Below are 12,646 nucleotides of genomic sequence, written 5' to 3' on the forward strand. Positions count from 1 at the left end.
GATTCTAGCAAAAAATTTAACAGTGTTTCATGCTATTCTTGCTATTCAAGATGGTGAGATATAGGCTAGATCACAATGTATAGTCAATAAGCTACAACCCTGATTGAATGACTAGATCCAAATCAAAGTTGTTGATGGTTTGATACAAACTTAGAAAGTCTTTTGGACACAAACGTCTTGATGGTTGAGATAACTACCAGGCTAAATATAACACATTTTAAATAATAAAATATTAGATTTAGTCAACGTAATATAATGTCTTAAATAGGTTTCACAGAATCATCTTTACCAGTACAAAATGGGAGAGTCAGGAACAATCAGAATTTTGTCTGAAAAAGATCTGGGTGTTTTAGTAAGCAGAAAACTCAATGATTCCATAGTGTCATCTGTCAGACAAACAAAATGTTATGGAACGTTAGATTTTGTTAGTAAAGATTTAGTTTCCAGAATTTTCTAGCAAGAGTCCCAATGTACTCTGCCCCATGAAGACCATATATAAAATATGAGTATGATGTCTAGTACTGTTACCACATTTCAAGGAAAGTATCAATAAGTTGGGAGAGAATCTTGGGGAAGGTAACCAGGATAGTGAATCAACCAGTCAATAAGGATTTATTAAGTGCATCCTATGAGTTATCATATACTATGTTAAGTGGTGTGTGGATAATGGAATTTTTTGTTTTGTTTTATTTTATTTTTAAGCATCTCATTGAGAATTGGAGGTGAAATATAGGATGTCAGTAAAAAAAGATGTCAGAGTCTCTTTTTTGTTTTTGTTTTTTGTTTGTTTTAACTATGGGAGAGATGGCCATTTTTGTAGTAAGCAGGGAAGGAACAAGTAGATAAAGAGAGACTGAAGATAAGGGTGGTATTGAAAAGGGAATCTGAATGGCATCCAAGGAACATGTGGAGAAGTTGAACTTGGTAAGGATAAGGGCCATTTTACCATCAGAGTGAAAGAGCATAGAATGAGGTAAATTATCAAGATGTTTTGAGCCATAAAGAAGAAAAGAGGACATTCATTGTGTCAATTTTCTCAGTGCAATATGAGGAAAGATCTTTAGCTGAGAGGGTAGGAGTAGGCAGTAATGTGGGAAGCTTGAGAAAAAAGAAAAGGTCTGTAATAGCCACTATAGGAAATATAATAGAGGATGCATTAGGGAAAGTAAAATGGTTCCCAAAGTGCAGTAAAGACACAACTAATAGTAAATAACATAACATTAATTAGTATAACAATAAAATTTGTATTGGGATCAGTCTACACAGTTGTGTGACTTCCTCTAGCTCCATTCAGTAGCATATACATAGGAGCAGAGGAGGCAGATGGTGGGAGTAATCCAGGGTTAGGGTTTGGCAAGGTGTGAGTGAGTTACAGGAGGGCAAGGGAGCAAGGGACTTGAGAGTATGAGATAGTTTGGAACTGAGTTGCTTAATTAAATAGCTGATATTGGAAAGCCTGATAGAGCTGGGGTGATAGTATAATGATGAGTATGGTGCCTATGAGGTGTCCATATGCAATATGTAGGACTTCACATTTTCACCTAAGCCCACAGACACCTGTTTCATATCTGGGTCAGCTGACTTATTCCATCCTGCTTTCACAGAAGTGAGTCCAGGTTTCCAAAGAAAGATGCTGTCACACAGTTACACTCGGAATCTTTCAGAGCCCTTGCAGTAACCCTATTGCAGGAGAATTATATTCTCCTTACTCACCAGCTTACCTATTAAGCTCTAACTGATGCATTTCTCTTTACCCAAACTAGCTACTTACGGTCATGTCACTTTTAAATCTTAAGTATAACCATTTACTTAGTAATAAGGCGATAGAAATAATAATATTCCTTGTATTCATATATTAAGCAAGTGCATGAAGAACAAAACATAACACAATTCAGAGCTAAACCTGCGTCACACTCTCCTACTAACACATTCAGTGTCTACGGGGGAGAATAGGTAAGTATATGAAGGAGTATGATCCATGTTCTTGAGCTAACTCACAGCTTTGCACCAGAACCACAGGTTTTGATTTCATCGAACTATTCAGGAACATTCATGCCGCACAAAACCACTTCTCTGCTAACTATTTGTGCATTGGTTCTCCTTGCTTTTCATCTGGACTAATCTTCTCTTCCAAATTCAAATTGACACAACAGTCATAAGCTCTTTCCACTTATAACAACCCTTAAAAGGGGGTTGAGCTGAAAAGCTTATCCAGCTGGCAATTTCTGGGATATACAGACCAAACCAGACCAGACAGTTATTCTATTTTACTCAGCTTTGGATATTCAATATCTTCCCAGTTTCTTCAGCCTCTGTTCCCTCTGACTGCACTAAACTCCTCCCAAATCTTTCCTTTATAAGAAGGGCAGGGAAGTGGATGTTCCCACTCACTCTCTGTTTCCTGTCTGCAGCTGTACAACTATCCCTTCCATATCTCAATTTTCCCCATCACAGTTTTGATATATTTGGGGTTGGCATAAGAAATCACATGAAATTTTTTGGAGGGGTATGGAGTTTTGCAGAAGCCACAGATGATACGTGAAGGCCAGCAGACAAGACAGAAAAAGTATTTTTACCTAACATTGACCAACATACAGCCTATAACAAAATACTCAATTCAAATTTTACAATAAGGTACTGTAAACACTCCATAAAAGAAAAAGAAAAAAATCAAACTTCTTCTCTGATACAAGGGGAGGGCCAAACATTTTATGTGGATTTTTCAGATCTGAGGGGCACTGGGCCCCTAACCCGCAAGATGTGGAAGGGATAAGTGTACTTGCTTTGAATTCCATAGAATATGATGTCTTCTAGTGACCCTCCCCAACTTCCTTTCCAGCTTCCTTCCACGTTTTGTCTTCCCCCATAGGATTGTAAGCTTCTTGAGGGCAAAGATTGCTTTTCTTTCTCTTATCTGTATCCCTGGGGCTTAGGTCTGACATGTAGGAGGTGTTTAATAAATGTTATTGAGTTGAATCGAATTATTCACTCAAGATGATATTGTGCGATGAGAACCACTGAGCTCCCAGGAAACAGCTCTGTTTGACTATTTGAACAAGGGAGATTAGCCTAACTAACTCTTCTTATAAAGAAAAGTAGCAGTGTCTTTCCTTTTCCTTTTTTTCCTTCTCAAACTAACCGTTGTTGTTCAGTCATATCCAACTTTTCATTACTGCATGTGGGATTTTCTCAGCAAAGATATTGGAATGGTTTGCCATTTCCCTCTCCAGTTCATTTTACAAATGAGGAAACTGAAGCAAACAGGGTTAAATGACTTGCCCAGGGTCACACAGCTAGTAAGTGTCTGAGGCCGGATTTGAACTCAGGTCTTGCTGACTCCAGGCCTGGCCCTCCATCCATTGGGCCACCTACTTGCCCTCACACTGGAGCGGGGTGGGGGGCAGAAAATGTCAAGATATTTCTGAAAGGCTTTAACCTACCTTAAACTGTAGGTGGTGCTAAAGAGCAATTACTCAAACTTGCCCTCTTTCTTCAGCCAATCAGGAGCTTGGAGCCAAAGTCCTCTTATATATTGTTAATGCTGTGGTCTTTTGAACATGCCCCAAACAGCTGCTTTCAGGAAAGTGCAGGGTATTCTTTTCCTGCCATTACCTAATCTTCAGCTTCAGTCTCCTACCTCCTATCTCTTATACCTTTCATTTATGCCTTTTATTTAATTAGTCTCCTGGCATTCAGTGACTCACTTTCACATAAAACATGACAACTCACCAAACTTCCTGTATTAGCCAATCATTCAATAAGCACTTATTAAGCACCTTCTATGTGTCAGGTTTTGCACTGAGCATTGAGATACAAAAAAAGGCAAAAGGCAACCCCTGCCCTCCAGAAGCTCAGTCTAACAGATGACATGCAAACAACTATGTACACTAAAGACAAATAAGATAAATTGGAGACAAGTCATTGAAGGAAGGCATTAGCTTTAACGAGAATTTTTTTAAAAGCTCCTTGTAGAAGGTGGACTTTTACCCGGGACTTGAAAGAAGCCTGAGAATTTAGAAACAGGAGGGGGAAACGGAAAGAGTTGCAGTAATAGTAGACAGCCAGTGAAAAATGCATTTAATTAGAATCAGGTGTGAGGCACCACAAGGAGGCCAATATCACTGCACTTCAGAGAGTATATGCAGTTGAGTAAGTTGTAAGTCTTTTTCCCATCATTCCTCAGTCTCCAAATAGATACATGATTTCTCATTTTTTTAAGTTTTACTCTCTTTAGTCTTGAAGCAGCTATATGCAAATGAGCTGAGGTACCACAATGCCTCACTGCTTAAGAGCTCTCAACAGTTTTTCATTTCCTTTTTTACCTTACAAATGGTTGTACTATTTTTTCCCCAGATTTTAATAAAGGATTTTTTCCTTTGTCCCATTAAACAATCAAATTGTTCCTATACAAAGCATCATCCTCTATCTCTCATAAGGTGATCTAAGCATTTCCGTTATGTCACAGTTTATTTTCTATTCTCAAATGCTCAAATTTCATTGGAAAGTTTTTTATTAAGCCAAAGTTTTTTTTCTACTCTTTTCAAGCATCAAAATATTTATTTATAATATTCTACATCCTTTAACAGTTAACAAATCATTTTCTTTACACAAAAGTACTTTTTCTGCCCTTTTTAGCACTAAACTGCTCCTTATGAAAAAAGGGGCAGATTCAGACTGATTGTAAGAAAAAAGCTTCCTAAAATGGAATAGGTTGCTTCAGGAGGTAACAAGTTCCACCTCTCAGGAGATCTTTAAGCATAGGCCAGGTAACTACTTGTCAGGTATATTATTGGGAAGGGGGAGTGTATTTTTGTCCAGGTAGGGACTGGACTAGATAGCCTCTGAGTTCTCTTCCAGCTCTGAGATTCTAGAGGAACAAAAGATGGTCAGATGAGAGGGTGACTCAGTGAGGGCAAAGATAGAGCAGGAAAGTCACCATGGAAAGAATAAAAGGAAGGCTCACATCATTTGGCTTATTTCTCTGTTCATTATTATCTACAGACGTTTTCCTCTACAGTTAGTTAATTATTTTATAGGGTAAGATGATCCATTTAAAAACAATTATCCAAGCTCTCTCCTTCTCCTCATTCCATTTCATAGTCTATTTGGGAACATTTTTCAGGTTGTCACTACATCTTCCCTACATCGGCAGGGAAACGAGATGAGAACATCCGTTTTATCGATTCTGCTAAGTAAAAGTTACTGGGAGACAAATTATTTTCAGGAGGTCTTAGGAGGAAGGTTATCTATGTGTTCTTTTCTCCTTCAGCAATGATAGAGAGGTGGCTCCATTTTAAGCCTTCTCTGCACACGGTATGACTAAAATGCCTGACCTCACAAAACTGTAAGAAAGCAGGGAGCCAAAATGCTTTTTGGCATCTAAAGAAAGTACTACCTGGAGGTAAAACTGAATGATCTAATGAATCTTTTTCCAGTCTTAGTAACCAAGACTATGTTACCCCACTGCTAACAGAACACTTGTTCTTTGATTTTGTGAAATACAGATCTGGAGGAATTTGACTCAGAGAACAATGTGCTTTCTGGAATGTAAATCATTGGAGAATATACACAAATTAAAACCCCTCAGTCTCCTTGGCCTCAGTAAGGCTCACACAGATGCCTGAGCTATTGAATGTTGTATGTTTAGGGAGCTTTGTACTAAATCATCAAGCAACTCTGTTTCTAACTGTGAGGAAGGACATCAGGCATAGACCCACAGGGCATCAACTTGACTATTTAGGACTTAGGTACAATTCAGCTAGAATGCATACCCATAACCTACCCAGAGGGGTTGTCATCATCAAAACTGATCATACTTTTAACAATGAGAAAGTGTGTTACCTTAAAACATTTGCTGAAGAAAAGTGGAGACGTGTGCTTTGCAAGTATTCTTTTCATCAGCCACCTTGAGGTAAAAGGACAGAATCTCCTTTTTGGAAAAAAGTTATAAAATAGTGCTAAAGATAACTGACATATCATTCCCCTAGAAAAGACTGGCTGCATGTATTCATCCCTGTTAATCACTTTTATTTCCATGATAAAAGGCACATATGTACATTATCCTTATGAATACTTGATAGACAGGAACCTCTTTGTTTAATTACAAATGAAAACCTTTTCAACAATGGACTTTCAAGGGGTTAGGGTAGCTAGAGGCTTTTTCAGCTAAAAACAGCTAAAGTAATGCCCTGAAATACAAGAGAGAGAAAACTGGAGAAATGGATTGAGGTACAGAGAAGGAATTTCTGGTTTTTATAAAGAAAACCTGCTAAAAATTAGAGCCACCTGAAAATTGAAACATGCTGTCTCTAGAAATAGTGGGTTACATCATCCTAGAGATCTTCACACAAAGGCTGGATCACCACTTTTTTGTTTCAGAACAGATTAGAATAAAGATCTCTGAGGTCCTCTTAGACTCAGAGATTCCATGTGTTCAGGAGTAACAAAGATATATAGGGTTGTCCTGCTCTATGATTGACAGGGCACATTTGCAAAAGATACTCAAAGAAAAGGACAGACCAACCTCCTTTTATCGCGGGTCCTCTAATGCATAGATTCCCAAAGTGGGTGATACTGCCTCTGGGGGCACTGGAATGGTGGGGGGGGGGGAGGGGTTGTAGCCTCGGGTGCAATTGGTGGGGCATTGAATAAAAACAGAGGGGCAGAGGAGGCATAAGGAAAGAAGAGAAGAAAATTTGGAAAAAAAACTATTCATATATGTTTCAACTATTATATAACAGAGTTAAAGTCATAGTGATTACATTATTTTCCAAATAAACACACAAAATGCAAGTTATAACCTATCAGTGGTCAAGTCCACCAACAAGTCTTAACAAGCAAGTGTTGGCAGGCAAGCGTGTTGCTCATTGTCGGAAAGTTCAGCATGCATCAGCAGGAATATGTGTGTGTAATGACTTGTTTACAATATGATACTCTACAATTACATGATACAATGTTGTGTCATCAAAATTTCAATGCTGGAACAAAACAGAAATTTACAATTAATTATCAAATTTAAGATGTGCCATTCTTTTAAAAAGATATTTTATATTTTTTGAAATGATGCAAATTTCAAAAAACCATTAAAGAGTTGAAGAAAGTCGATTTCCAGAGGGCACTAAGCAATTTTTTTAAAAGGGGGCAATAGGCCAAATAAGTTTGGGAACCTCTAATGAGCTCTTCTACCATAGTAAACTACAAGTTACATGAGGGCACAAACATTAATTCAAATTTTGTATCATCCCCAGAGCCTACCATAGTGTTCTATACATAGTGGGCATTTAATAAACACATGTCAGAATAAATTGGGGAATAGGTGTTTTGTATCTTCACAGGTACATGAAAAAACTCCCCCCAAAATCTAGGGAGATGCCATTTGACATCATTTCAAAATAAAAGGAAAGATAATAGCTTTAGTTACATGTTAGGGGCGCTCTGGACCTGGGCCCCCCGAGAGGGTAGTGAGACGCCAGAGAGTCTGGACCTGCTGACGCGGCAGTGCCTGTGTGGCATCCGTCACGTCAATACCGGGGCAGCTCTAACTGGAGGAGCTCCACCCTCGGGGAGGAACTGGGGAGGAGCCAACCCGAAACACCCAATATAAGGCGCGCCCCAGAGAGGGTCGGGGGGATTTTGTGTAAGATTTCTGGTACGCCATTGCAATAAAACTGCTTGTCGCATTCCGGTGACTGCCTGGTGATTCTCCTCTCGCGTCCCCCGGGAGGAGCCGGAGACGTCCGAAGACCCGTGGGCAGGGTGAGTGTGAGGCGGTAGTCGGGGAGTACGGGGTGCTATTGTGGGGCACACCCGTCCGGCCGCCGACAGCTGGCGCCCAACGTGGGGCGTTACCAGTGAGGCCGCTCCTGCTCCCATTAGACAAGGGGAGCGGAAGACCAGGCAGACCCAAGGAGACAGGTTGAGCCCTTGGGACGATGGGACCGAAGGTCTGTAAAGCCCGCGTTGAGCCGGAGGACAAAGGCGTACTCGCCTGCCAGATCTATAAGGTCTGTAAGGAGCAAGGCGTTAGAATTCATATAAGAGCATGTAGAGAGTGGGTGGAGAAAGTTTGGGTAGTTAGTCCGTGGTTAGAACACACGGGGGTAGATCCGCAGAAATGGGGGTTGGTGGGCCAGCAAATGGCCTCTTACCATAAAACGGACCCCACATTCTTAGACCCTAAAGATTTTACGATCTACTCGGCGATAGGGGCTGCCCTATCGCCCCAGCCACCCCCTATACGGGACGAAAGGGGAGCCCAAGTAGGAGGTTTTGGGGGCCCTCCTTGTACCTTAGAGAGGACCCCCTCCCCCCGTTTCCCTGCTGCCTATGAGTGGAAGAACAGTGCTTGGCTATATGCCCTAATTTGCCACAGGAGTAGCACCGAGTATACGATGCACGGCAAGCTTTCTTCATATGTCCCTCTCTCCCACAGTTGTAGCAAGTAAGCTTTCTTCCGTTCTCCCCCCACAGTGCCATCAACTGGGTTTGTTTTTCCAGGCATGAAGCCATCATAGTCATAGGGTCTGGGTTTGGTAAATCCATCAGTTTTTCAATAATTTGATCAAGGGAGGGATCAGGTGACAGTGATGTCAGCGCTGCACGATATTGCGGTAACAGCCCTTCCTTCACTAACTGCACTATTAGGGGTGGTGCCGCACCCGTTTTGCCGAAGGTGGCATGAACTACTGTTTGCACCCTGCTAACAAAATCCAGGGGTGCCTCATTATTCCTCTGCTTGAGGGAAGTCAAAGAGACCTTGCTCCCAGGAGTGCCTAATTTTCGGAGGGCCTTAAGATGGCAGGTATTCACCGCCCTCCGTACCATTTCGTCATAATTTAACTGGTCTTGTAAGGACACATAAGGCCCTTGTCCTAAGATCATGTCTAAGGCATCTTGCTCGTCCATAACATTATTCTCTGCAATAAATTTCTGCACTTCCCTACGGGTGTAAGCCTTGAAGGCTACTGCCGTAGCGGGCTCAAAAATCGCCTCGGCAACCTCCTGAAAATCGAACGGCGTCCAGGGGAGCGTAAGGCAAGATGATTCTAAAGCCTTTTGAACATAGGCTGAGCCTGGGCCATACTTCTGGACTGCCTCCTTTAGATCTTTAATGAACTTAAAGGGAACAGGTCGGTGATATCTGTCCTCATCCACAGCGCCTGGATTCTCTATGAGCACCGGTAGTGCCATCGGGGAGTCCCACTCTGCCCAATCTATGTCCTCCCCGTCCCTCACAGCCTGGCGTAGGCTGAAGGAAAGCAGGCTCTGTGGGGGCCGGGCTGTAGCCGCACCCCTTGTACTGAACGAAAAGCCTTTCCACGGCCCCAGCGTCATCTCCGCCATTAGGGCGGCGGCCGCTTCCTCCTTCTCCCTGGGCTCATGAGTTCCCTCCCACTTACGCCATCTTGCCTGTTCCTCTTTTCCCTCTTCTAAGAGGTGCCGGGATGGTAAAGGAGCACCTCCTTTGCCTAGGGAGTTCTGCCCTTCCTTCTTTTTTGGGGCTTCTAACAATTCCTCCCTCGGAGGGGGACATGGGAAGTCCTCTTTGCCTTGCTTGAAAACCTCCCAAGGGTAGATGGATTTCGGCTCGGGATTTCTCTCTTCCTCATCGTCCGAGCCCGCCAGGGATGCCCCACGTTGGGCGCCAGCTGTCGGCGGCCGGACGGGTGTGCCCCACAATAGCACCCCGTACTCCCCGACTACCGCCTCACACTCACCCTGCCCATGGGTCTTCGGACGTCTCCGGCTCCTCCCGGGGGACGCGAGAGGAGAATCACCAGGCAGTCACCGGAATGCGACAAGCAGTTTTATTGCAATGGCGTACCAGAAATCTTACACAAAATCCCCCTGACCCTCTCTGGGGCGCGCCTTATATTGGGTGTTTCGGGTTGGCTCCTCCCCAGTTCCTCCCCGAGGGTGGAGCTCCTCCAGTTAGAGCCGCCCCGGTATTGACGTGACAGATGCCACACAGGCACTGCCGCGTCAGCAGGTCCAGACTCTCTGGCGTCTCACTACCCTCTCGGGGGGCCCAGGTCCAGAGCCCTAACAGTTACATAATTTTCAATTCAGCAAATATGTATTTTAGGTCCCTATTATTTACAAGGCATTATCCCAGGTATTGGGAAGACAAAGACAAAAGCAATCATTTCTTGCCCTTGAGTAACTTCTATACTGCTGGAGAAATCTTGCAAATAATTTATTAAGATCATTTGGTTCACTAAATTTTCATTTAGCCTGTTGTATTAACCTTGTTTATGTTTACCAATATTCATCCCTTTCAAAGAGCATAGTGGCCTAGTTTATAGGGTGTTGAGCCTAGAGTCAGGAAGACCTGAATTCAAATCTAGCCTCAGACACTTGCTAGCTGTGCAAGTCATTTAACTTCTGTTTGTCTCAGTTTCCTCACCTATAAAATGGGGATAATAACAGCACTAACCTTGCAGGATTGTTGTGAGGATTAAACGAGATAATAGTAATAAGCACTTAGCAGCATGCCTGGCACATAATAGGCTCTATATAAATTCTTCAAACATCCTTTCACTTCTCCTCATCCCTTCTTTTTTCTACTATTTCATATCATTAGGTTAAAAGGAAGAAAGCCTTTGAGTAATAGCAAATACTCCAGAGCAGGAGAACACAGAGCCAGCATTGAAAATATGTTCTGTTGGATTTGTCACACATCGTCAATAGAGTAGCTCACACCAGACCACTTTGTGCCTGGTGAAGTGACATTACCAAATGCTTTGGTCCTCATCCAACGTAGCTCCACTGATGTTTCTAATGGTACCCATTTCTCCTGAGTTCCTCCACAAACACAGATGTCCATAAAAAAGAGCATATATTCAAGAAATGTTTATTAAGTCTCTACTATGTTAGACATAAGGGGAGGTATAGAATTTAGGTAAGACTCTGCGCCTGCCTCATGAAGATAAATTCCATTCTAGTAAGGGGATCATGCACATGCAACCATTGTTGTGTTTGTCCTTCGTTTTCGAAGAGGACCATGACATCAGGGAAATGATGACATGACTTTCAGTTCACTTTGATTTGACTGAGGGAGGGCTGTGCAAGGTCACCAGTCTCACTTTCTCCTCCAGAGCCATCTGGGTCCAGTGGCCAGATATTCATCAGGATGACTGGAGTTGGCCCAGGATGCATTTAGGAGACCCCGGCCCTTTCAGACTAAAGTCTTTTCAGGTTCTCACTTTGAGTGAGGTAATGCTCATTCAATGAATAGGCCTCTTTAAGATGTTAATCAAAAGATGGCTCCTTTAATCAAAAACTCAAAAAAAAAATCAAACTGTGAGGGGAAGACTCTCGGGGTTCCTGGCCAAAAGAGAAACAATTAGTATTTGGTATTTACATTTATTCTGGGCTAGGAGGGCAGGGACCTATTGTTCAATCTATGAGCTCCAAGTAAACTGGGTTTAAGGCTTGGTTTTTGGAATGAAATCTAGTCAGTAAACCCAAAGTTAAGGAGGCAGCCTTTAGCCATAGAAATGTACCTTCATTTGGGCAGAGAAAGGAGAAGGACAGGGACAGGGACAGGGACAGAGTACTCATAGGTTAAACACAATGTTGTATATGCTATTTGAAGACTAGTGGAAAGTTATCCATTTTTAGAAGGAAGGAAGAATGAAAAGGAACATCGAATTGAAGTAGTGGTATATAATATTACTCATTAAACCCAAGTCAAGCTAGTAAGCATTTATTAAATTTACTTTGTTAAGCCTGTGTTAAGCCTAGGTATATATAATTTTTTAAAAAAACCAAACAAAATGCCTGTCCTCAAGACATTCTGTGTGGGCCATAAGGTTTACTCTCATAATTCTTATTTCTCTTTTAAACCACTCGGAAACAGCATATTGTGTTTCAATATTCTCCTCAAATTTCAGAGGGTCCTCTTTCTCATCAAGTATTGAATAATATTCCTTTGCTTTGCAGTATAGATTTCTGAACTCATTTCCTAGATCTGAAGACCATATTTCCTTCTATGGTTAACTGTTTTTCCTGTTAATTTATCTACTTATATTCAAGGCTTCTGAGTTTTAACCTCCCAGAAAACTCTGCTAATTTCAGCCCTTACCCTCACCCCTTGTTTTCCCTTATTGTTCATTTGCTGACTCCCTCCTCTCTAATTATAACTTCTTTGGGGGATGGATCTCAAAGAATCTCAGCCTCCTCTCATGTTAGGTAATCCATGGTTCACCAGCTTAGGGCTCCGTCCCAAGTGACTTTTGGCTGGTCAGAACTGGCTCCAACTAAATGCTGTGTTCTTTTCATTTTAATGAAGTTTTACATAGCCACCATTCATACCCTCACCCTTCTCCCCACCCCTACCCCTGCACACAGTATCCTCTCCTGGTATCCTGTGCCACTGCCTTTGTTCCTTATTTCTTTGGCCTAGCACAGGCAGTTCAGAGCTTTGTTGCGTCGACATTACAGGGTTATGGCACCTCAACAGGTTTTTGCTCTTGAGAAGCCGGGCCACCTGGCTGTCTGCTGAGCACAAGGCAAATTCCAAAGCCTGGAGCTGGGTTCTCCATGTAGCCAGAAAAAGGGAGAGAGAGGGGTCCAGAGTATGAAGGTGCGGTTTTTGGTATGCCTATGTCCTTGTGTTTGCTAGTGCAGCCTTTCCATTAGGTAA

At 42.2% G+C, this 12,646-nt stretch overlaps 1 pseudogene; it reads right to left on the reverse strand.

Moving 5' to 3' along the window:
• Positions 1 to 12,439, reverse strand: part of LOC118836502 — a 137,994-nt pseudogene extending 125,555 nt beyond the window's left edge.
• Between the last annotated feature and the right edge of the window lie 207 nt (positions 12,440 to 12,646).

Source organism: Trichosurus vulpecula, chromosome 1 (genome assembly GCF_011100635.1).
Source record: "Trichosurus vulpecula isolate mTriVul1 chromosome 1, mTriVul1.pri, whole genome shotgun sequence".
Classification (NCBI taxonomy): domain Eukaryota; kingdom Metazoa; phylum Chordata; class Mammalia; order Diprotodontia; family Phalangeridae; genus Trichosurus; species Trichosurus vulpecula.